Source organism: Brassica oleracea, chromosome C3 (assembly GCF_000695525.1).
Source record: "Brassica oleracea var. oleracea cultivar TO1000 chromosome C3, BOL, whole genome shotgun sequence".
Lineage (NCBI taxonomy): Eukaryota > Viridiplantae > Streptophyta > Magnoliopsida > Brassicales > Brassicaceae > Brassica > Brassica oleracea.
The window spans coordinates 24,299,349-24,322,561 of NC_027750.1; the positions used below are offsets into that span (position 1 = coordinate 24,299,349).

The following is a 23,213-nucleotide window of genomic DNA, read 5'->3' on the forward strand; positions in this document are numbered from 1 at the left end:
ACAGCTTACAACTTTTATCGTACTGTGCTCTCCAAAGAGCAACTCTTAGGAGGTGTTATTGGTTTATATATTTTGATTGATTTAGAAATATATATATAGTATTTATAAATCCAAGTAAAATATGCAAATCCGGAGGTTTTCCTTCAGATTTGAGTCTTTGTATTTTTAACTAAAAAATCCAAACAAATCCATTATAAAATAAAATATATTAGTAAATCCGTATGATTGAATAACACTTGATTTGATACCGAATTTATGAATCATTAAACAAATAACACATGATTTTAATACAGATTTGAAAATCATAGAACCAATAACACTAGATTTAGTTTAGATTTTCAAATCCATTAAAATACAACAACCAATAACCCCTACTTATTTTGTTGTTTAATTTCCCTCTAATACTCATAGATATAACAAATTTGCGTTTCTGGGTTTTCAAGTTTGCTTGTATTGTTTTGTTCTTAGTGTTCGTTCTGGTTGTGATTTTGCAAAAGTGTGCTTTTATATATATGTACCCAAATCTCATCTTACATACTCCCTCGTCTTCTTCTTTCTCTTACAGCAAACGGACATCACTAATGTCAGACAGCTTGCTCAAGACAAAGGTAATTTGTGGTTATTTCCATTATTATTTCCTTGAAACTCTGCACTCTCTTTTAGATTCGTTTACAGTAAGTTATAAACCCAGAAACATTTCATGTTAAAGCTAGCCGCTGAATAATTGATTGTCGATTTGCAGATGAGTATTTGAGGTCCTTCTCCATCACAGGGAACTAACCAGACTTGCCAATGCCTCCTAGTGAGGTCAGCTCGTTCTACCTCTGTCAGGGATATTTCCTTCCTATACTCCCGTTTGCAAGTTAACATACTCATATATTATCTCCCTGTTAGGTAAGAGATTGTGATTTTGTTTGCTTTGTCCAGCCGATTTCTTAAGCTTGTTCTTTCAAGTAGATTGGTTAATCTTTCTTCAAAACTTGTAGGTCGATTCTTTATCTGATTCTGGTGCTAATCTAAGGATGAGAAGGGATATGAAAATAGCTCATTCAGATGTAAGTTGAGTAGAGATTGGATATTGCTCCTTAATTAGGAGCTAATCTCTCCCTGATCTGCACTTGATGGTGTAGTGATAAGGGATCTGAAACAATAAATATATAAATTGTTGGTTGCACTTTATTAGGAGCTAAGCTCTCATTGATTTGCTCTTTGAAGTAGTGATAAATGTTCTGATAACAATAAAAACCAAAATGTGTTTATGCGCAGCAAGAAATAATGGAGGAGAAAGCTATAGTTGGAGCTTAACTGTAGAAGACATCTGAAAATCATGAGGTATATATACTTGAACCTTTAAATAAGATTTTCTTGTTCTCAATTTGACATTTCTTTTGAGCAAATGACTTCAAATTTAATTTCTACTCTCTTATGTATGCAAGAACCCGCTTTGAAAAGCATAGCATAAGTTTAGAAGGTTAATTGTGAACTAGTTTAATCTCTTTTTTTGTTTAATAATTATTTAGTTTTATTGTAAATTGTAAAAATAAATATATTTTCCCAGAAATGTAATACATTAATATATTTTTTATAAATCAATACTAATATAGTATATTGAAAATATTATTATAAATTTATTTTTTTTTGTTTTTTATTTTTAAAATATCCACAAATTAGCAACAATTTACATAGTGGTTATAATGCTACAGATTGATATGTAGCCAGTTGTGGCTAATATAACCATAAACATTATTTGTAGCTATTTGTAGATAGTAGCCACAAAAAATTGTTGTGGCTAAGTCGTAGAAGAGGAGCCCAAACATGAAAGAAAATTGCAAAGTAGCGCGATGAAGAAACCTAAGGGTACATATGAAGCTAATGTGGTTGGGAGGGACATAAAGAATCAACAGATGAAGAAAAAAGAAGCTGATGTTAGACCTGTGAGGCACTCATCACCCGCTCTGGATGAGCGTATAAGACAACCAAAACAAACCAGAGAACAAATGGTACATGCTATCCAAAGAAAGCCTATTGTTGTTAATCAATAGAACAAATGGTACATGCTATTCAAAGAAAGCCTATTTTTGGATCTCAACAAGATGTTAGTGTTTGGGTTAGTCAAGCGATGATTTTATTTTATGTTCTAAGTTCTAACAGCAATTGTCTTTGTTTCTTGTCGCTATAAGAAACTCAAAGCTCTCAATCCAGAGGCCAAGTTTGAGAATGCAAAACGGAGACTTCAAGAGAGCCACAAACAACATGAGAAGGGTTAGTCTTTCTCTTCTTGATATTTTGATATTTCTACTCTTTTCAATTTTTTGACTCTTGATGCCTCTTTAATTTTTGACAGCCAAGAGAGAAAGGACGATACAAGTACTGAAAACGATCCCAAATCAAAGAAAAGCCCAGAGACTGCTGTGATATTGAATGCTGAATTACTTGTAGTATAAAATTATGGAACATTCTAGAATCCAAAAAGAAAATGTTCTTATCCCAGTTACAATATAACCAAGGACGAAGTTATATCTTTGTAAAGTCCTCGTTAGGCAAAATTAAAGTTATACATACACAAGTCACACCTCATCCACTCAATATGAGCCATTTGCAAACAAATACAAAAACTCATCGTACCGTACTATAAGCAAATAAGAAAACAAAAAATAACATGTATCCAAAAGAAGAAGAACACACGACGCGAAGCTCAGCACGGTATCCCAACAGTCCCACACTGCGTTTCAACCGCACAAATCGTTGAACCCATAAACAACAGACCAACTAGAAACCGACGCGTAAGCAGCTTTATTATTTTACTTTTCTTGGCTGTTACTTTATCCTGAGACTGCAGATAAATTTTGTCAGTTAGTGTGAGCAAAAGCAGTCAGCAAAAAGAAACTGTAAGAAACCGTACGCTTCTCTCTCTCGCCATGGCTGACGAGCATAACGAATCGTTGCACCAAGATCAACAAGGAGCTGAGCTAAAACAAGTAACGCAGATGCAGAAAGATCACACGTCGGAGCTAATAGTACAACGGTTCAAATAGCCACAAAATTTGGGCGATATCCACAAAAAAAATATGTAGCTATTAATAGGCCGTGGGGAGGTAGGAACTGAATTAGGGTTATTGAAGGATTTTATACTATGAAGTACTAAGAAATCTTTACAATCACAACTGATAAACAAATCATAACTAACTAAATCAATAGACTTATCAATTTGACTACTAGAGAATTAAAGATTTCCAAGGGGATTTTTCGATGATCACAAAATTTGGGCGATATCCACAAAAAAATCTGTAGCTATTAATAGGCCGTGGGGAGGTGGGATAGGAACTGAATTAGGGTTATTGAAGGGTTTTATATTATGCAGTACTAAGAGATCTTTACAATCACAACCGATAAACAAATCATAACTAACTAAATCAATAGACTTATCAGTTTGACTATTAGGAGAATTAAAGATTTCCAAGAGGATTTTTCGATGATCACAAAATTAACCAAAACAATTAACAAATTTATCTACTAAGTCATTATAATGTGAAGGAAAAAAAAACGGAAAATCTTATTTCAGAAAATCCGGAACGGGTATTTAACACAGAAAGCTGAATCTCTACCTAGGTACTTTTGATTATTTCAGTAAATTGTGGTTTGGTTGAGAGTAATATTTCTTGAATGTGTTTGCAGAGGATGTGACTCCAATTCCCACCAAGACAGCAGTACACGTTGTGTTATTGTACTTATCCATATTGGATTCTCTTTTCTGGCTTTATTAACTTTATCCAATGCAATTTTGATCATTAATCTAATCTAACAACAAATCTATAGGTTTACGTCCGACCGAAACATTAAATCAAAATGTTTACGTAAAAGTTGTTTGACAACATTGATTATGTTTCTTTTCTGACCGAAGTGTGGCTGACACTTCTTTTCATTGATTATACTCTGGATGAATTTGAAATAAACTCTAAAAACTTTAAACGAGTTCCAAGCTGTCAGAAAAATGGCTAGAGCTGTTTGTGAAATGAAACTGAACATTAATAGTTTATATCTCTATTTGTTCAACAAGGGTGTTTGGTCTAGTGGTATGATTCTCGCTTCGGATGCGAGAGGGTCCCGAGTTCGATTTTCTGTGCACCCCTAAATTTTGTTTTATTAGGTAAAAGGCTTTTGAGCCTCCAACCAGTAAACAATGGGCTTCCTCCATGAACGACGACGTCTGAGCCTCTCAAGATTTTCAGCTCCACTTCCAATATTCTCGCTCTGTTGAGTTCTGAGCTGAGAAAAACCCTAAATCTATTGTAAAGGTTTCAATGTGACTCTTAAAAAATGCAATGGGCAAACAATGGCTAATGACCAGCATGTTTTAGTAATCAATGACTCTTAAACAATGCAATGGTCATAAACTAATTAAGCGTATACTTCTGCTAATCTCAAATCAGTGTGAACAAGGTGTGTGTGTGCGCTGACGAAGATTCGATTACAATACCCCTGGGAGTATGATTCTATTAAAAATGCAATGGTCATCATTAAAAATGCAATGGTCAGGACAATGACGAAGTAAATCAATAGATTTGCTAGTAAATTGAAGAAAGATGAGTACTTGACTATCCGATAAATCGGAATTTTATAGCCATCAGATTCCCCCAACCGTTGAGCAGTTACTTCATCACGAAAGAACATGGGTTCATTCGTGGAGAGAAAAGACATCGTGGGGAGAATCCATTTAGAATATCTCACTATGTCATCAGAATCACATTCAACCACAAAGATCGTGGCGAAAAATTGCAGAAAACCTAACCGATTATAAATCGCCTTTATAGTTGCCATTTGCTCTTCCCTTTAAATACTTTTTATCCACAATGGATATTGACTATTACTGATTATTATGCTTAACATAAAAAAAATACATTTCTTTATTTTTTTACTCTAGTTACAAAAAATATTATTTCGGTTAAATATAGAAGAAAAAGAAAAACAATCTCTATTTTGGAGAAAGGAATAAATTTTGGCTGGAATAGATTGTTTTCTAAATGCTATTATAATAGAAATTATTCATTTCTTATTCTAACAATTATAATCTAAAAATGGGAGGTAATTTTCTCAAGAATATCTGTGTTACCAACTCGATACATGAAGCCACAAGTATTTGATTCATGTACATAGCACCTGACAGAACCGCATCACAGCTGCTTAATTCACAAAATAACTCTTCGAATTTCGACACCCACGTGGCTATATTATTTAACTCCTCATGTCCATGCGGGGCGTGATGATTTAAATCATCCTAATTCACAAAAACCAACACAACCAACCGCAGAGAAGCGTGATATAAGCATGCTTCATCTCCATCCGCATCACAAAATACCGAACCACAAAATAACTCTTCGAATATTTATCAATATATATTAACCATTTTAGTATACCGTTTAATCATTTGCTCAAAAAAATATTAAAGGACTTTCATTTGTGGGGGTTAAGTTAAAAGGTAACGTCAGGCTGTTCCAAATTGTGTCTTTTTGTTGGTTTATTCTCGTGTCTTCATTTGTGTTATCTTAATTGGCTCCGAAAAAATCTTTTCAAATTTTCTGGGTATGTGCTTGTGCACTCTCTGCAAGAGTTTTATCAGATTCTCAGGATTCTTTTGACTGGAAAGGCGTGTTCAAAGCCTAGGTTTGAGTTTTATTCCCGGTTTAGGTTTGTTAACCTGATTTTGGAATCCGTTTCTTGCAGATGACGATAATGAAACCAACGGCTTCGTTAGATACTTGGAGGGACCATTTCCGGCGTGGAGATTCAGATATCTTTGAGTTCAAATCCAGGAGAGACGCAATCACCGAGCCTCTCTTCTCTTGTCAAGTGAGCCGCTGCATTAGATGTGACCAGCCCGAGCTGTCAAAAGCTGGCGACAAAGAGGCCAACAATAACCGTAAGACCGTGGAGACAGTTGGAGTTGATTCTGGCGGCCATGAAGAAGATGAGACTAAGGGCATGACTGGTTTCCCCGCTACCACCCGCAAACGCAGCTTTTGCGGTTGATAACGGTTGACAGCGTTTCGAAACAATCATACAAACCGCTACAAATCGCTTCAAACTACTCCGAACCTCTTAAAATCAAAAGTTAGTTCCAGCTAGCGTTTGCGGTTGCGGGAGGATAATTTTTTTTTTCTTTTTTTCAAAAACTATATAAATACAGAAATAAAAATATTCAATAAAAAATTTAAATTAGAATTATAAAAATACTAAAATATATCTATTATATTTTAATTAATATTATAAAATTTTAAAATTAAAATATTTTCTATAATTTTTAAAAATTTAAAACTATAACTTTCTAAATATGATTTTCATATTTATTATAATATTATGATTTTTGATATTTTTATAATTATATAAAATGTAAATATTGTTAATTTATTATTTAACCGCTTCTGTATTTAGTAGTTAACCAGTCATAAGTATCCCGCAAACACACTAATTTCTAACCGCAAAACCAGTCATACAAATCTCTTAAAACCGCTAGAAACCGCAACCACCCGCATCCGCAAACTCCCGCAACCGCAAACTCCCGCAACCGCAAACTCCCGCAACCGCGGTGTTTGAACCAGTCATGCCTTTAATTGAACGTTGATCAAATTGTTTATGAGGTCACGAGGATCAAAGATATCTTGCGGAACAAACATGATGAGATTTTGTCTCTTTGCTTTAATTACATCAGAAGCAGTGATAGACAGTTTTAGGGTTTGTTTGTAATCTTGGTTCTGATTGTTTGGTTTTGGTCATCTTAGCTTTTGAAGCCTGTTGAGAATCAAACCCCTTTGATCACCATTGATGAACTTCAAGAATCTGAACTTGACTTCAACCAAGAACACAATGGATATGACCCGGTTCACCATGTTAACTAACGGCTACATCCGGTTAGGACCTTGCGGTCCCCAAGTTCGATAGATCGGCCGGAAACTGCCTCCGGTGTGGCTGTACATGGAGATCACTCACCGTTGGTTACAATCCAACCAACCCTTACAAGAAAGGGGAATCAAGAAAATAGAAACCCAAGAGACCCCAAGATATACAACCTAATGCTCTCTCTCTCTCTCACTCTGTTCTATCGCTCGAAACATCTCTCTCTCTCTCTCTGTTCGCTCACGAACTCAGAAGAAGTCGTCTCTGGCTTACGCCAAAACAAGAAGCTTTTATAATGAAGATGATACCTCACGTGCCTATCACATGACTCATTAAACCAATACAGCTGAAACCTTCTTTGGCCACTTGAAGCTTTCACCACTTGTATAATCTTCATAGTTGTTTTCTTCTCCTCATCACCAACGTGTCTTCTTCAATCCACTTGACAAGTTCTTCATGTTGAATCATATCCAACACAACCATCTGTGCTATTCGAATCCATGACAAAGCTTGCGTCCATGTCTATCAGTCTGGATTTTACTAAGGTTTGTTTCTGGTGCTGTTTTGATAGGTATATGATTTGGTATCATGGTCCGATCTGAGAACAATCCAATAAAGTATTGGCTTTAGCCTCCAAAATTTTAGGGGTTATATATATATATATAGAGAGAATAAGCTCCTAAATTATGAAAAGTTTTTTATTAAAGTTCTTACTAAATGTTTATGGTTCCTAAAATCCCAGATCATGCATGTCTGGTATTAAAATACGTTGTATACTGATTGAAGGGCTTGCATTCTTGCAGGGTAGTGAAATCGGAAAGGCTGTTAATCGCTTGAGGAAACATGGTTCCGATAAAATTGCAAACTCGCAAAGACTTATTGAGTAAGAGTGAAACTTTTTTAAAAAAATTTGTTTAGTCTCTTTGTGCGTGTACTCTCTCATTTGTGTGATGTACTCTCTCCTGATACCGTAGAGAACACGACCGAGTTTGCTGGTGATGGCGAGGAAGTGGACCGTCCCGCGGATGTATTTAGAACTTCCTTGTCTGGGAACTTCTACTTTGATCCCTGAGAGGTGAAGTGAGCAATCATCGGGAAGAGGATTTCCTTTTATCTACGTAGCGACCGAGCACGCGTACGGCTCTGTCGCTACGTAGCAACCGAGCTTGGATTATCCGTGGCTGATTTGGATATGTGTTTGTTGCCTTGAGACAATCGGTACTTGGTTCGAACATGATTTTACCGCAAAGTTCTTTATAATGACATTTTTTTCGAAGTATGACTTTCGTAAAAAGATGCCCACGCTCATTTTTGCGGAGGTTTGGACATTAACTTCGTCGTAACCGTTTTCGACCCCAACACTCATGCAACTGCTGATGATGGGACGCCAGAGTCTGCAACTTTGTCAATAGTTGATGAAGCAGAAGACTTTCCTTCCATTCCACATGACCTAGATTTTTATGCTCATGAACCTACTGCATTTGAACTCTCTCAGGTTTATGAATATATCTTTCCCTCTTTGTCATATTTTATTTTGGCCATTAATGAAATGTTATTCTGACAAGTTTCTTAATTTCTTGGCCACTTGAAGATATTAGATTCCTTGGACTGCGATAGAAGTGAGTTAATAGTATAATTTTTAGTGCTTTATTATCTACTCGAAACCCATATATATGTTGACGCTCATGATGTTTTCAGATCTTCGTGACAGTGTGGAGCCCAAACATGAAAGAAAATTGCAAAGTAGCGCAATGAAAAACCTGAGGGTACATATGAAGCTAATGTGGTTGGGAGGTGTTGGACCCAATTTTGGGTAATACCTTAACGGGCCACGATCAAAGACATGGGCCTTAGGTAGCCAAAGCCCATAGAAAATGATCGAGTTCGAGGAAGAGTCGTCGAGGTCGTCGGAGATCGCAGAACAAGAGACGAAGATCTCGGAGCCGTTACGAACATCACAAGGTCGACTTACTATAAAGGAGGAAAAAGGGACACGAAGGGAAACACGTTGAAAACCCTAGAGAGAGCTACACATACACATCGGCCTTGTTTTCTCCTGTTCTTAGATCCTTTTCTTTATCGATCTCACTTATGTAATTCGATCTAGTTCAACTTATTGTATTTGATCCTATTTATCAATAAAATCCATTTTTGCCTACTGGAAACTGTTAACATTGTTGTATTCTAAAGATATCGTTGCCTATATCTTTTGTCTTCCCTATATCAAACTCCCGATCACTATCAAATACTTAGTGTAGATTTTAGGTTCTATATTTTTGCGCCAACTGTGGGGAAGATAAACAAAAAACATCTTTGTTAAGAAACCGATCTAAGTTTCCTAAGCGCGACTATGGATCCTAACTAGACCACCGGAACCGCGCCTTCAAGAGTCAACGACATCGATCCTGTCGGGCCTGACTCGGGAACCGGAGTGACACCAACTGGGTTAACGAGAGCCAATGACGCGACCAAAACAGCTCAGACGCAACGATTCCCTCCAATCGGGACTTCGAGTCAAGATCGATCTCTTCCGATCAACCAGACGTCAATCCCAGAACAAGCTGGAGCTCGAGTCTGGAACCGCACCGGAGACAGACAATCCTTCGATGACCTGACCCGATCCCAATCCAGACCGATTTTGCCAACTCCTCTAGCCCAAACTCGAGGAGAACTAACCGAACTTCGAGGAATGATAACGACTCTAATCGACGAAGTTCGTAGTCAAAGGATCGCCAATCAAACCATTGCTAACAGACTGGACCAAGCTGAAAGGGAACTCGCAAAGCATCGAGCTGCAAACATTCGAGAAAGAAATCAAATGCCCCTCGATCCGTTAAGAGCGATGTCGAACCCCCAAAGCACCGGAGTGTTCGGTACTCCAAAGATCCCAAGCGCCCGATCTGGACGCTACACGGAAGAAAATTCACAACGACCCACGCTGCAAGGCATGACCCACCGAGGCTTAAGCTACAGTGGATTGGACGAAATCGACATTGGGCTCCAACGCCCACGAAGCACTCCGATCCAATTCCAGAACGGATCAACGAAAAGGCAGGGGGAGCCAAGGACACGGATCCCACCACCAAACCATTCTATCTCCAAGAATCAAACTCCATCTGCAACGAGGACCTTCCATCCAGCGGGATTCGATAACCTAACAGAACAAGATCGGAGACACGATCTTCGCGGTCCCGTCAATATCGACCCCCAAAGGGAAGACTTAGGGATCCCGAGTGAAACTGGGACGTTTCAGAATTATATCGAAAGGAACGATGCTGAGCTCAAAAGGATACATGCGATCGTGCACATGGCAACGAGCTCTACACCCGATATCGACATGGTCATCGAGGAGGACTCCATTCACAAACAGAATCGCCAGCGTAAGGCTGCAAAACGTCGGGAAACTGAAATTCCCCAAATACGGCGGAAACACAGACCCGAAGGCCTAAGTACGAGCCTTCCGTTTAGCAATATCAAGAGCACACCTCGCCAACGACGAAAAAGAAGCAGGTTAATGCCGCTTCTTCGTCGTGAACCTCACCGGAGCCACCCTCGAGTGGTTCGCAGGACTAGAAGAAAATTCAATCGACAATTCACCCAGTTGGAATCTACGTTCCTCAAACAGTACTCAGTCTTCATAGAGACAAGAGTTACCGAAACAGATCTCAGGAATCTCAAACAAGTGCCTTTCGAGCCATTAATAGCATACATAAACAAATTCCGAGAAATCAAGGCCAAGGTCTCACATCTGAACGAGGTCGTTGCCCTTGCGGCATTAAAGAATGGCGTCTGGTTCTCATCCAAATTCAGGGAAGAATTGGCAGTACAAGCACCTATCTCGTTGGATGACTCCCTACACCGAGCCTCTTATTTCGCCACCCACGAGGAGGATGTCACAACCTTGAAAGAACAGTATATCGTGAACAAGAACAACACAACCAAAAAGTCTGCTAATCCTAAAGAACCAACCACCAAAGGGCAACATTCCTATGCAATAAATAATTCGCCGCAAAAGTCTTCAACATACGACCTCAGCAAATACCGCGCCTTCCATGATCGCAAAGTCACTCGACCGAAGAATGTCAAGCCGCACTTCGCAATCAAAACGAAAATAAGAAAACCATTGAAGAAGCCGAAGAAGAAGAAGAAGAGCCAGTGACTCCAAAATCCAACTAAAAGGCCAAAGTCCCAACAAACAAAAGAAACAGGGAGATCGAGCAGGAATCACCGAGCTCTTCATCCCCAGCCCAGAAGAAAAGAGTCGACATGATTTCGTGGGGGCCAAACAACAACGCAACCGACGAAATCAAGAGCCAGACCGAAGGGAAATTTTGTTTTGAGATCACAATTGCAATCCGCACATTGGAAAAAATCGATGAAGCCACTCCTCCTCCCAGTTTTACTCAGAACAACCCAGGCACAGAGTCACCTCGCGAAAAAAATCCCAAATGGGGCAGAGACACTACCGACCACCACTGACAAAGAGATGGAATCTCCCGGCCCACTACAAAGGCAAAAAAACGAACCGACTTCATTTACAGAGGCTCCAAGTTCTGCAATTAAGTCAACTCGATCAAAGCGTACCAACGAAGAGCCGAAAACAGCGTAGGAATAAGAGAGCCCCTATCAGGTCCCGATTATGAAATCACCTTCGACGAAAACGAGACCGCAAATCTCGATAAACTACACGAAGAAGCTCTCGTAATACAACTCGACGTCGGTGGCTGCGAACTATCTCGAGTAATGATAGACACCGGAAGCTCGCCCGATGTCCTCTTCTACTACGCGTTCAAACGAATGAGATTCACCAAAGCACTCCTAAAACAAGAACGAACACCCCTCATCGGATTCACAGGACAGACCACTTATTCCCTCGGGTCAATCAAACTCGCTGTAACCGCCGAAGAAATTAGGAAAATCATAGAATTAATCGCGATAGACCGTCCAGCCCCGTTCAACGCAATCCTTGGGAGGCCTTGGCTATATAGCATGAACGTAGTTTCTTCGACATATCACCAATGCCTGAAATTCCCAACCCCGAAAGGAGTCGAGACTATCAGAGGAAGTCAAAAGAGCTCCAGAACATGCTACCTCGAAAGCTTCAAAGACATCGAGCAACACCCCTAGCCGAGCGGCCAAAACCAATAACAAACGTACCCATGTACACAAACCACCGACCAACAGACCCTGTCTCAGGGAAAATAATCAAACTACGTCATGACTTGATCCCTCGTTGAGGGTACGTAGGAAACTCACGACACGTTTCTAGTCACCCTCCAACTACAAAAGCTCGAAGTAAGCATACCACAGCACCCGGGAAACAACGAAGCGACAATACAAAAACTGTCTTCTTTTCATAAGTCTGTAATAAAACAAAACCCAACATCTTAATAAATACAGTTCTTAGATATCGCAGCTCGAGCATATCAGATTCCCTATACCTACAAATCGCAAAACCATCACAGTTGACCAAAAACCAAGACCTTGATCAAGTCTTCGGTTGTGGCTAACTCCACCAATAAGCGCGACAAAGCTAGATAACAAAATCTTTTGTTACACCAAAACAGTCGATAAAAGTATCTACAGCATATCGACTCACGGCTTCAAAAGATCGGCCTCACATAAACTCAAAAATAACAGCAAAACAAATCGGGACTCACTATCCACTCTTTATTAATAAATAATAAATAAAGCAACAAAAGCAAAAAGGAAAAACAAAAACAAAAAACCCCTAAAGCTACTTTTCGATGCCGAATTCACCACCCTCGAACTGACCACCCGAGCACTTCGTCACGTCATCCGCACCGTTCGCCGCAGAAGAGTCCCTCGCAAAGAAATCTTCTGGCAGATCCTCCGAAATTTGAGGCAAATCGAGCTTCCCAACGGAAAAATCTGAAACCGCCATCACATCGAGCTCAGACCCGAGCTCGACCTCCTTCGTTTGAAGTCGCGACAACTCGTCCAAGGCCAAAAGATTGTTGTTCAAGATCTCCTTCAAGAGATCTATATTTGCCATAACCTTCCTAAGACGAGCCTCATAATCAGTCGCGGCCTTCTTCTTCTCCCACTTTTCCTTTCAGAGTCACCAACACGTGCAAGTAGCTGTCCGCCAGAGCCTTTTTAGCGTCATAAGTTGCGCGACGAAGGTCGTCAGAGAACTTATTAGCAGAAGATTCAACCTTCGCTTCCAAAAAGGAAACTTGCTCGAGGGGCGATTTCCTCTCATTACTCACAACTCGCAAACGAGCTTCGAGCGAAGCAGCCTGATTCCCCAATTTCTCAGCAGCGGCCAGTTGAGCAGCATTTGCACGCTCCCGATCTTGAGCCATCTTCAAACCGAGCTTTATCTCTCGAACGACCTTCTTTATCTTGTAAAGCTCGTTAGAGCGCATGACATCTTGCAAGCGTTTTTCCAAAGTCGCCGCGAACTCGTTGTTTGCCTCCATAGCCTGGAATGTAGCAAATCAGCACAGACAAAACGAACCAAAGATTCAACAAGGATCGAGTGTCAAAAAGAACAACCTTAGCATGAGCCACAACCATTTTTACGTAAGCCTCGCGTTCCGTCATATTTCGCAAAGAAGGAAGCGGACATCCAACAGGTTTGAAGTGCCTCACCAAGTGAGCAACACTATCCGGATCTTCCGTAATAGGGCAATCCTTAGAGTGTGAGAACTGCCAATAAAATGGTTTAGCAACAGCCGCTTCACCTGAGACACCGAGACAATGGTCCGAGCCATTCGTCTTTGCCTTCTTCGGGGGGCGGTCACTCCCCTCCGAACCTGTTGGGCTACTCGACTTAACACGAGCAACAGAATTTTCACCCTCGAGGTCCTTGGCCTCTTTGTATGAAGCCAGCGGAAGTCGGGTCTCCTCACGAAGAACTTTTGTGAGCGCTTCGCTCACGTCTCCGGATTGAATGGGTTCCACATTAGCACTACCAGTTCGAGTTCGCGCCCTATCAGAATCACGGGGGTTTGATCTTCTCGAAGCCATGTTCCGTTGACAAGAAAAAAAAAATTAGAACGACACACTATGGTAAGTCCCAGAACAAAGCAAAGCTTTATAAGGATCAAGGCTCCGCCGTATCTCAACGACCCAAACAAAGAAAATCTCGAAGATTAAAAAAAAAACAAAGATATTCCGAAACATTATGCTTATCCGTTAAGAATATCCAAGATATCACGATTAGAGATCGCGAAAGCAAAAGACGGTAAACAAAAAAAAAGAAACGAAATTTTTTAACGAGAAGCGAAATCATCAGTGACAGATGACCCCTTGACCTGATCCGCCAAATCATTTGAGACTTGAGGAAGATCGAGCTCGGAGATCGACCAATCCGGCACAGCAGTTGAAGCAACATGATCCTCACAATCTCCTTCCATCTGCTTTAAATGAGCAAGCTCTGCGTCCACTGTCAGGCCCCCATCCTTGAGCTCGTTCAGAAGATCGATGTTAGCGATCACTTCTTGCATCTGGATCTCAGAGGACACTTCCTTTTTCTTGCTCGTCCATTTATCCTTCAAGGACTCAAGGATTTCCTGGTACCGGGTCGCAATAGCACGACGAGTAATACGGGAAGCGCGATGAATGTCCCGATCTCTCTCGACCTCGAACGCCGCGATTCTTTCCTTTTGAGCAACCATCTGGGTCGTAAGAGCCTCGTTCTCCAGGTGAATTCTCCTCCAATCTTCAGTCAAAGCCATCATTAAATCGAATCCGAGCGATATCGGTTACCAAGCAACGAGACACATGTTAAATGATAACCGCCTCTTTTCTTTTCGATCAAATCAAAAGAGGCTGGGGGACAAATTTTGGACCCAATTTTGGGTAATACCTTAACGGTCCGCGATCAAAGACATGGGTCTTAGGGAGCCAAAGCTCATAGTAAATGATCGAGTTCGAAGAAGAGTCGTCTAGGTCGTCGGAGATCGCGGAACAAGAGACGAAGATCTCAGAGCCGTTACGAACATCACGAGGTCGACTTACTATAAAGAAGGAAGAAGGGACACGAAGAGAAACACGTTGAAAACCCTAGAGAGAGCTACACATACACATCGACCTTGTTTTCTCCTGTTCTTAGATCCTTTTCTTTACCGATCTCACTTGTGTAATTCGATCTAGTTCAACTTATTGGATTCGATCCTATTCATCAATAAAGTCCATTTTCGCCTACTGGAAACTGTTAACATCCTTGTGTTCTAAAGATATCGTTGTCTACATCTTTTGTCTTCCCTAGATCAAACTCCCGATCACTATCAAATACATAGTGTAGATTTTAGGTTCTACAGGAGGGACATAAAGAATCAACAGATGAAGAAAAAAGAAGCTGATGTTAGACCTGTGAGGCACTCATCACCCGCTCTGGATGAGCGTATAAGACAACCAAAACAAACCAGAGAACAAATGGTACATGCTATCCAAAGAAAGCCTATTGTTGTTAATCAATAGAACAAATGGTACATGCTATTCAAAGAAAGCCTATTTTTGGATCTCAACAAGATGTTAGTGTTTGGGTTAGTCAAGCGATGATTTTATTTTATGTTCTAAGTTCTAACAGCAATTGTCTTTGTTTCTTGTCGCTATAAGAAACTCAAAGCTCTCAATCCAGAGGCCAAGTTTGAGAATGCAAAACGGAGACTTCAAGAGAGCCACAAACAACATGAGAAGGGTTAGTCTTTCTCTTCTTGATATTTTGATATTTCTACTCTTTTCAATTTTTTGACTCTTGATGCCTCTTTAATTTTCGACAGCCAAGAGAGAAAGGACGATACAAGTACTGGAAACGATCCCAAATCAAAGAAAAGCCCAGAGCCCGCTGTGATATTGAATGCTGAATTACTCGTAGTATAAAATTATGGAACATTCTAGAATCCAAAAAGAAAATGTTCTTATCCCAGTTACAATATAACCAAGGAAGAAGTTATATCTTTGTAAAGTCCTCGTTAGGCAAAATTAAAGTTATACATACACAAGTCACACCTCATCCACTCAATATGAGCCATTTGCAAACAAATACAAAAACTCATCGTACCGTACTATAAGTAAATAAGAAAACAAAAAAAAAACCATATATCCAAAAGAAGAAGAACACGCGACGCGACGCTCAGCACGGTACCCCAACAGTCCCACACCGCGTTTCAACCGCACAAATCCTTCAACCCATAAACAACAGACCAACCAGAAACCGACGCGTAAGCAGCTTTATTTAGTTGTTATTATTTTTACCTTTCTTGGCTGTTACTTTATCCCGGGACTGCGGATAAATTTGTCAGTAGTGTAACCAAAAACAGTCACCAAATAAAACAGTCCATTTTTAGAGCCTTAAGGGTCGCATTAAAAATATTTTCTGTGTAAAATTATGCATTATTCTTAATTCTGTAACCATCTCGTGAAGATACAACGTAAGCTGAGTGATATTTCTGAACCAGTTTCACGTACCACCACTATCACATGGGTCTCTCTTATGACTTGCAACAACTAATCTCTAACGGAAAATGGAAGATACTGTCTTTGCTCTGACGTGATCTTATTTTTAATAAAATACATATATGAAACCTGTCAAGAACTCTTAGTAGTATAAAGATGATTCTTATTTGATATGTTGTGAAGGATGTGCCTTATATACAAGAGGTCACGTAGGTTACATAAAACCTAATTACAACGGCCCCTTCAAGATGGAGTGTGAAGGTTACAAACACCCAACTTGGACAAAAAAACTCAAACTCCTTCCTCCCCAATGCCTTTGTAAAGATATCCGCCAGTTGTGTTGAAGTCGAGACATGTTTTGTAGCTATCTTTCCACGTACGATCTTGTCGCGAATGAAGTGACAATCGAGACCCACATGCTTTGTTCTTTTATGGCCGACTGGATTCTTGGCAAGGTTGATAGAAGAGAGACTGTCTGAGTGTAAGATGATTGGATAGTCACACTTGATGCCTAAGCTTGGCAGTAAGTCTCGCAGCCATAGGAGTTCACTGACCGTGTCGGCCATTGCACGATATTCGGCTTCAGCTGAGGAGCGAGAGACCACATCATGCTTCTGTGTTTTCCAAGAAACAGGGGAACCACCAAGTTGAATAAACCAACCTATAAGAGAACGATGTGTAGTTGGACATCCGCCCCAGTCGCTATCGCACCAAGCAGATACTATCAACGGAGTATTAGCTTTGAGAAGAATCCCCTGGCCTGGACTGTACTTAAGATATCAAACCACTCGAAGAGCTGCTTCCCAATGATTTACCTTCAGACTATTCATAAATTGTGAGAGGACGTGAATAGTGTAGCTGAGCTCCGGTCTGGCCGTAGCAAGATAGATCAGTTTACCGACAAGACGACGATAACGACGCGGATCAGTCATAGGAACCTCATCATCGAGCAAAAGCTTATGATTCTGTTCAAGTGGAAAGGCAACAATTTTAACACCGAGTAGGCAAGTTTCAGAGATGATGTCTAGGGAGTACTTCCGTTGACATAAATACATTCCCGTTGAACTTCTGGTGACTTCGATGCCCAAAAAATATCTCAAAATCCCCAAGTCTTTCATATGTAAGCATGTGCAGAGATAAGACTTGAACATATCAATAATATCTTTAGAATTTCCAGTGATAATAAGGTCATCAACGTATACCAGAAGATGAATGCGATTGCTGTCTTTTTCGTAAGTGAATAAAGAATAGTCCTTCTCATTCCGTACGAAACCGTAATCGACCAAGGCAGTTTCAAGCTTCGCAAACCAACATCGAGGTGATTGCTTGAGTCCGTATAAGGATTTATGCAAGCGACAAACCTTGTTCTTATCATTAGTGCGGAAACCAGGTGGGAATTGCATGTACACCTCTTCATCAAGATCACCGTAAAGAAACGTGTTGTGTACGTTCATTTGATAAACTTCCCAATCCAACGAAACAGCTTGCTGGAGAAACGTTCAAACTGTAACCATTTTTACAACATGAGCAAAGGTTTCTGTGTAGTCAATACCTTCAGTTTGATTGTTTCCACATACCACCAAACGAGATTTGCGTCTTCGTATAGTTTTTCGGCAATGAATTTCAACCGAAAAACCCACATACAAGTGAGAGCTTTCTTGTCTGGGGGAAGATCAACAACGGTCCATGTATCACGATCTTCCAGGGCGAAAATTTCATCAGCCACTGAGTTGCGCCAAAGTTCATCTTCAATAGCCTCTTTGTAGCTCAACGGTTCCCAAGTTGATTTAATAGCCAAAAGATATGTTTGATAGCCATCGGAGAACCAAGCGCTGGAGATAAAATTATCAATGGGATATGGCGTTGCAGAAGGATATGGCTGATGAAGAAGAGTAGTAACGTAATTGGCAAGCTTTGTAGGGGCATTTTGATCCGCTGACCTCGTCCTAGAGCTTCAGGCTCGGGCGAGGTTGTATGTGGTAGAGGATTAACAATTGAAGTTGATGAATCCAAAGTCGGTGAAGAAGAGGTGGCATTGTCTTCTTCAGTTAAGGAAGGAGAATGAATGACAGCGGGATATTCATTTTCCATTAAGGTCTCATCAGCTGATATTGTCGTTTCCATTGTTTGTGAGGTAACTGCAGGCGGAGGAAGTGGTTGTACCGTTGCTGAAAATTCATCATCAAATAATTCAAAATATGGAGCTGCAAGGGACGTAGTAATCTCAGGAGAGCTCGACTCCAAAGGTTGAGACATAGGAAACTCGGTTTCACAAAGGATCACATCGAGGGAGACTGAGATTATACCAGTTTCCAGATTATACACACACCAACCTTTCTTCCCAAAAGGATATCCAAGAAAGATCGATTTTGTGGTGCGACTTGCGAACTTGTCTCCTCCATGCCTTTGATTGTGGACATAACAGAGACATCCAAAAACTTTGATATGATTCATCAGAGGTGCTTTCTTGTAAAGAAGATCATATGGTGTTTTGCCGTTAAGTACTGCAGTGGGTGTCCGATTGATCAAATAACCCGCAGCCATTGTACAGTAGCTCCAAAAATCGACAGGAAGAGAGGCTTGGAACCTAAGAGCACGAGCAACATTGAGCAGATGACGATGTTTACGCTCAACCCTACCATTCTGCTGTGGAGTTCCAACACATGAAGTTTCATGAATGATTCCTTTTTCTTGGAAAAATCGGTTAGGCATAGGAACTCTGATCCGTTGTCACTACGTATGGTTTTAACATGAGTGTTGAATTGCCTTTCTACCAAAGCAATGAAATCTCGTAAATGTTTTGGTGCGTCTCGCTTAGATGGAAGAAGATAGATCCAAACAGCGCGAGAGTAATCATCGAGAATAGTAAGAAAATACTTGGAGCCACAGATGGATGTAGTTCTGTAAGGACCCCAGAGATCACAGTGAACTAATTCAAAAACCATAGTTGTTTTATTAATGCTTAACGAAAAAGAGTCGCGAGTTTGTTTCACACGAATACAAACTTCACATGTCTTAGAATCAAAAGCACCAGTACTGAAATCAGAAAAATTCAATAACTCCAAGGCCTTTGGAGAAGGATGTCCCATACGGCTATTAGTGGATTGACAAGTTTTCTGGGCTTTCAACTTAAAACCAATTGACAATTAGTGGATTGGCACAAGTCCCTTATATATTACTTAAGTCCCTTTCATATTTTCGATTTTTTATGTGGGATTTTCTCTCCAATATCCTCTCTCGAGATAATGGTGCGTATAACCATTAATCTCGCAGAATCCATCATACCCCTCTGAGACAATGCTCTTTTTTCTAGCAATCTCGGCGGAACTGAGCATTTTATGGGTCATCAACTAGTGGGATGATCGGGCTTTCTTTCATATTTCCGATGTGAGATTTTCTTCCAATAAAAAATTGGACGTATCATCTGAAATTACAAGTAACGTGATGACAAATGCAAAATCGACATGAGAAATCATGAACCACCTAAAGAATTCAAGCTTTGTTATACGAACATGATTATAGCATCGATATAAGTAACTCCAAGTAATTAACAGAATCACGGAACCACTAAACCACTGCTAACTTTCTTTAACTTGTGCCCTTAATTTCTATATATCCCGGTCTCTAAAGCTTGTAGGGCCGGCTCAGTTTAATCGAACGACGCCAAAAGATAGATAAGCGTGTCCACATCCCCAAAAAGATGCATGAGTGACCTTCCTCGTTGATTCCTCCACGTGTCTCTTTCACAGTTCAACTTTTTGTTGTTTACGTCACAATTACATTTACTAAACTATATATTATTTTCCATTACAGAAAGGTTAACCATGTTAAGATTTTAGTAGTAGTTTTTTAAACCCATGCATGCATGGCAGAAAACCTTTTTTTTTTTTTGAGAATGCATGCTAGAAAACTTGGTTCGCACGGAAATAGTTTTGCTTTGATTTGATCAAGGATCCACGTATATAAACGCAACCTAAACGGAAATAGTTTTTTTTCTGATCTAAATTCTCTATATACCAAAGTAAAACCATATAGAAACAACAATGAGAGATACAATATTAATCAGTTGCACAAAAAAATATATACAATATTAATCATGGGGTATAAGTGTTTATATATATTTACAATTAAGACTATTAGCAAATTCAAAATATGTGATAAGTTTGTTAATCAAACTGTTCTTTTTTAAAAGAACCTTGTTAATCAAACTAAAAACAAGTAAAACTACACACAAACTCGGAGAAGAGTATGAGTCGTACCATGGATTTGATCCATTTTCACTCATGGTATATAAGTATTTTACTATCTATATACTATTTATTCTATCCTATTAGGTATGTTTTCAGGTTTATAAGTATCTTGGAGTAAACTGATGATTATGGAGCATTTAAGAACTTAAAAGAGATTTCATCCGAGATGACCATAAGAGGTCGATACGAAGAAGACGAAATCGATCGATGTACATCCTGTACCATCGATCGATGTCGAGACGCGGAGCGCGCGACTTGGTTCCAGCCGAATTTAAACCCAAGACTTCACCAAATTACAAGATTACCCCTGACGAGTTTTTAACCTAATAGTTATATACTTGCCTAAGTGTTAGGAGGCAAGAGACACAGTTTTTACAGAGTTTTTACAGAGTTTTTACAGAGTTTTTACAGAGTTTTTACAGAGTTTTCAGCAGAGAGTTTTAGGAGAGAAAATCATAGAGAGATTTGTGATTGGAACTCCATTGATTCATCTATTCTATTCTATGCAGTTTTTATCTATATTTTGTGTTATGAATTGCTTAGCTATGTCTGAGTAGTTTACTTGTTAGATTCAGGGTTCAAATAGGTTAGAGGGATTAGCCCCAACTATAGATTTGCTAAGTTGTGATATTCATTGATTGATTGTTCATTAATGCTTGTTTTAGCCTTTCTAACTAGAACATGAACCTGGGAATTAGCATGAGTCAAGCATCCTTGACCATCATGTCCTGAATCTAGTCTATCATACTAGGACTGCTAGAAAAAGGCTAACCGCTAATCTAGAAAGCTAGTGAGCATTATCAACCTGCGCCTATGGCTTAGCTAGAAGTATCGATCGATATTGTCTTCTGACAATCGATCGACATTGCGAAAGGTGTATCGATCGATATCCCTATAGGATCATCGATCGACACTTTCTTGTGATCAAAAGACTAACCGTTGAGATCCAAGATTAGTTAGTTAACAAGTGAAACATTGCCATCGCTGATCACTGTGATTAAGGAGTTGAGCTCTAATACATCATGCATGCAACTGTTAGGCATCTATAGGATTATAATCTCCAACACCTGAATAGAAACCCTGCATCTAATACCTTTCCAATAAGTTACACCCCCAATTATCTTGTTAGTCGAGCAATAGACTTGCTCCTTGTGGAGTTGATACCTAAATACTACAATTGAACCTCTTATTTGAGAGAGTAATTCGCTCCTTAGGGTAATTTGAGTGGTATCAAATTTGGCGCCGTTGCCGGTGAGCTTTGATCGCCTTTAGATTTAGTGTTATTGATTCTTATTCTTTTCTTTACCCTCATTCTGACACAAGAATTTTTCTTGTCTTTTCAGGTACATGCCCAACAGTACCAGAAGCAACAAGGATAAATGCTTGCTATTCTCAGAAGATCATGCTCACATGGAACAGACGATTCGCAAAGACCAACGTTCCACATCGCTCGACGCAGCAGCTTTCACGTCGACTGATTCTCGCACCCAACCGTCAACCGATCCACATCGTTCGACATCGATCGATACTACACCGCTTACATCGATCGATCCTCAGTCGCGAAACATGGTTGAGATTGTTATTCTCAGACAGGATGAGAATGGAGGCCTGTATGACCAGGACGGTCATCTGCGTAATGCAACAGGTCAGAAACTAGACGCTCAGGGGAATGTAATCCATGATATTGATGCTACAGAAGCTGCTCAACCTGTAGAAGAGGCGGCTCAACCAAAGGCACTGGCTGACTACAATCGTCCAGATGAGTACTACGCCAACAGATCAGCTATTCGACTGCCATAGACTCAGAAGCAGAACTTCGAGCTGAAGCCTCAGTACTACACACTCGTGTCGCAGCTACCCTACTCTGGGTTACCGCACAAGCATCCTATGGACCATTTGGAGAGGTTCGAGGATCTTATCGTTGCTATTCGTATGGATGGAGTCCCTGAGGACGACCTATTGTGGAAGCTCTTCAAGTATACTGAGGACTACCTATTGTGCAAGCTCTTCAAGTATACTCTGACTGGAGAAGCGATGCACTGGCTTAAGCAGCTACCCACAGGATCTCTAAAATCCTGGGCCGACATCAAGAATGCTTTCTTGCGAAACTTCTTTGATGAGGCACACACTGAAGACTTGAGGAGCAAAATTGCCAAGAGACAGGAGAGTCTTTCAAAGACCCGTGGATCAGATTCAAGTTCTTCCAGCGAGACTGTCCACACCACAGATTCAACGAAGTGCAACTGCTGAGCACTTTCTTTAGAGGTATCGCCTTGAGGTATCAGATGGCTCTTGATACAGCTAGTGAGGGAAATTCAACACCAGGAATCCGATGGAAGCTATGAGACTTATAGAAAATCTAGCAAACAGCAGCAGCACCAAGAACACTGACTTTGAAAGGAAGAAGTTTGTTGCATCCCTAGGGAAGGGGCATATGGACGAAGTTAGAGCAACGTTAGATGTGGTTCATGAGCTTCTTAGGAAGCAGGTCTGCTCAGCCGAAGAAGAAAAAATATGTGAACTACATTGGAGGTACTGGATTTCAGAGGTCTGGAAACCAGGGTGGAAATAGAAACTTCTATGGCAATGGTCAGAGGAGTAACCAGAGTTCACAGTTCCAGAAACCTTTCAGCAACAACAGCA

At 40.1% G+C, this 23,213-nt stretch overlaps 1 long non-coding RNA gene and 1 pseudogene across 1 annotated transcript; both read left to right on the forward strand.

Annotated features, from left to right (window-relative positions):
- Positions 1 to 446: 446 nt before the first annotated feature.
- On the forward strand, positions 447 to 1,001 carry LOC106334025. Its single transcript, XR_001268509.1, has 3 exons — positions 447 to 608; positions 743 to 894; positions 987 to 1,001. It is a non-coding gene; the product is annotated as an uncharacterized LOC106334025 (long non-coding RNA).
- Positions 1,002 to 1,841: 840 nt separating this feature from the next.
- LOC106330194 lies at positions 1,842 to 15,715 on the forward strand (annotated as a pseudogene).
- The last annotated feature ends 7,498 nt before the right edge of the window (positions 15,716 to 23,213 follow it).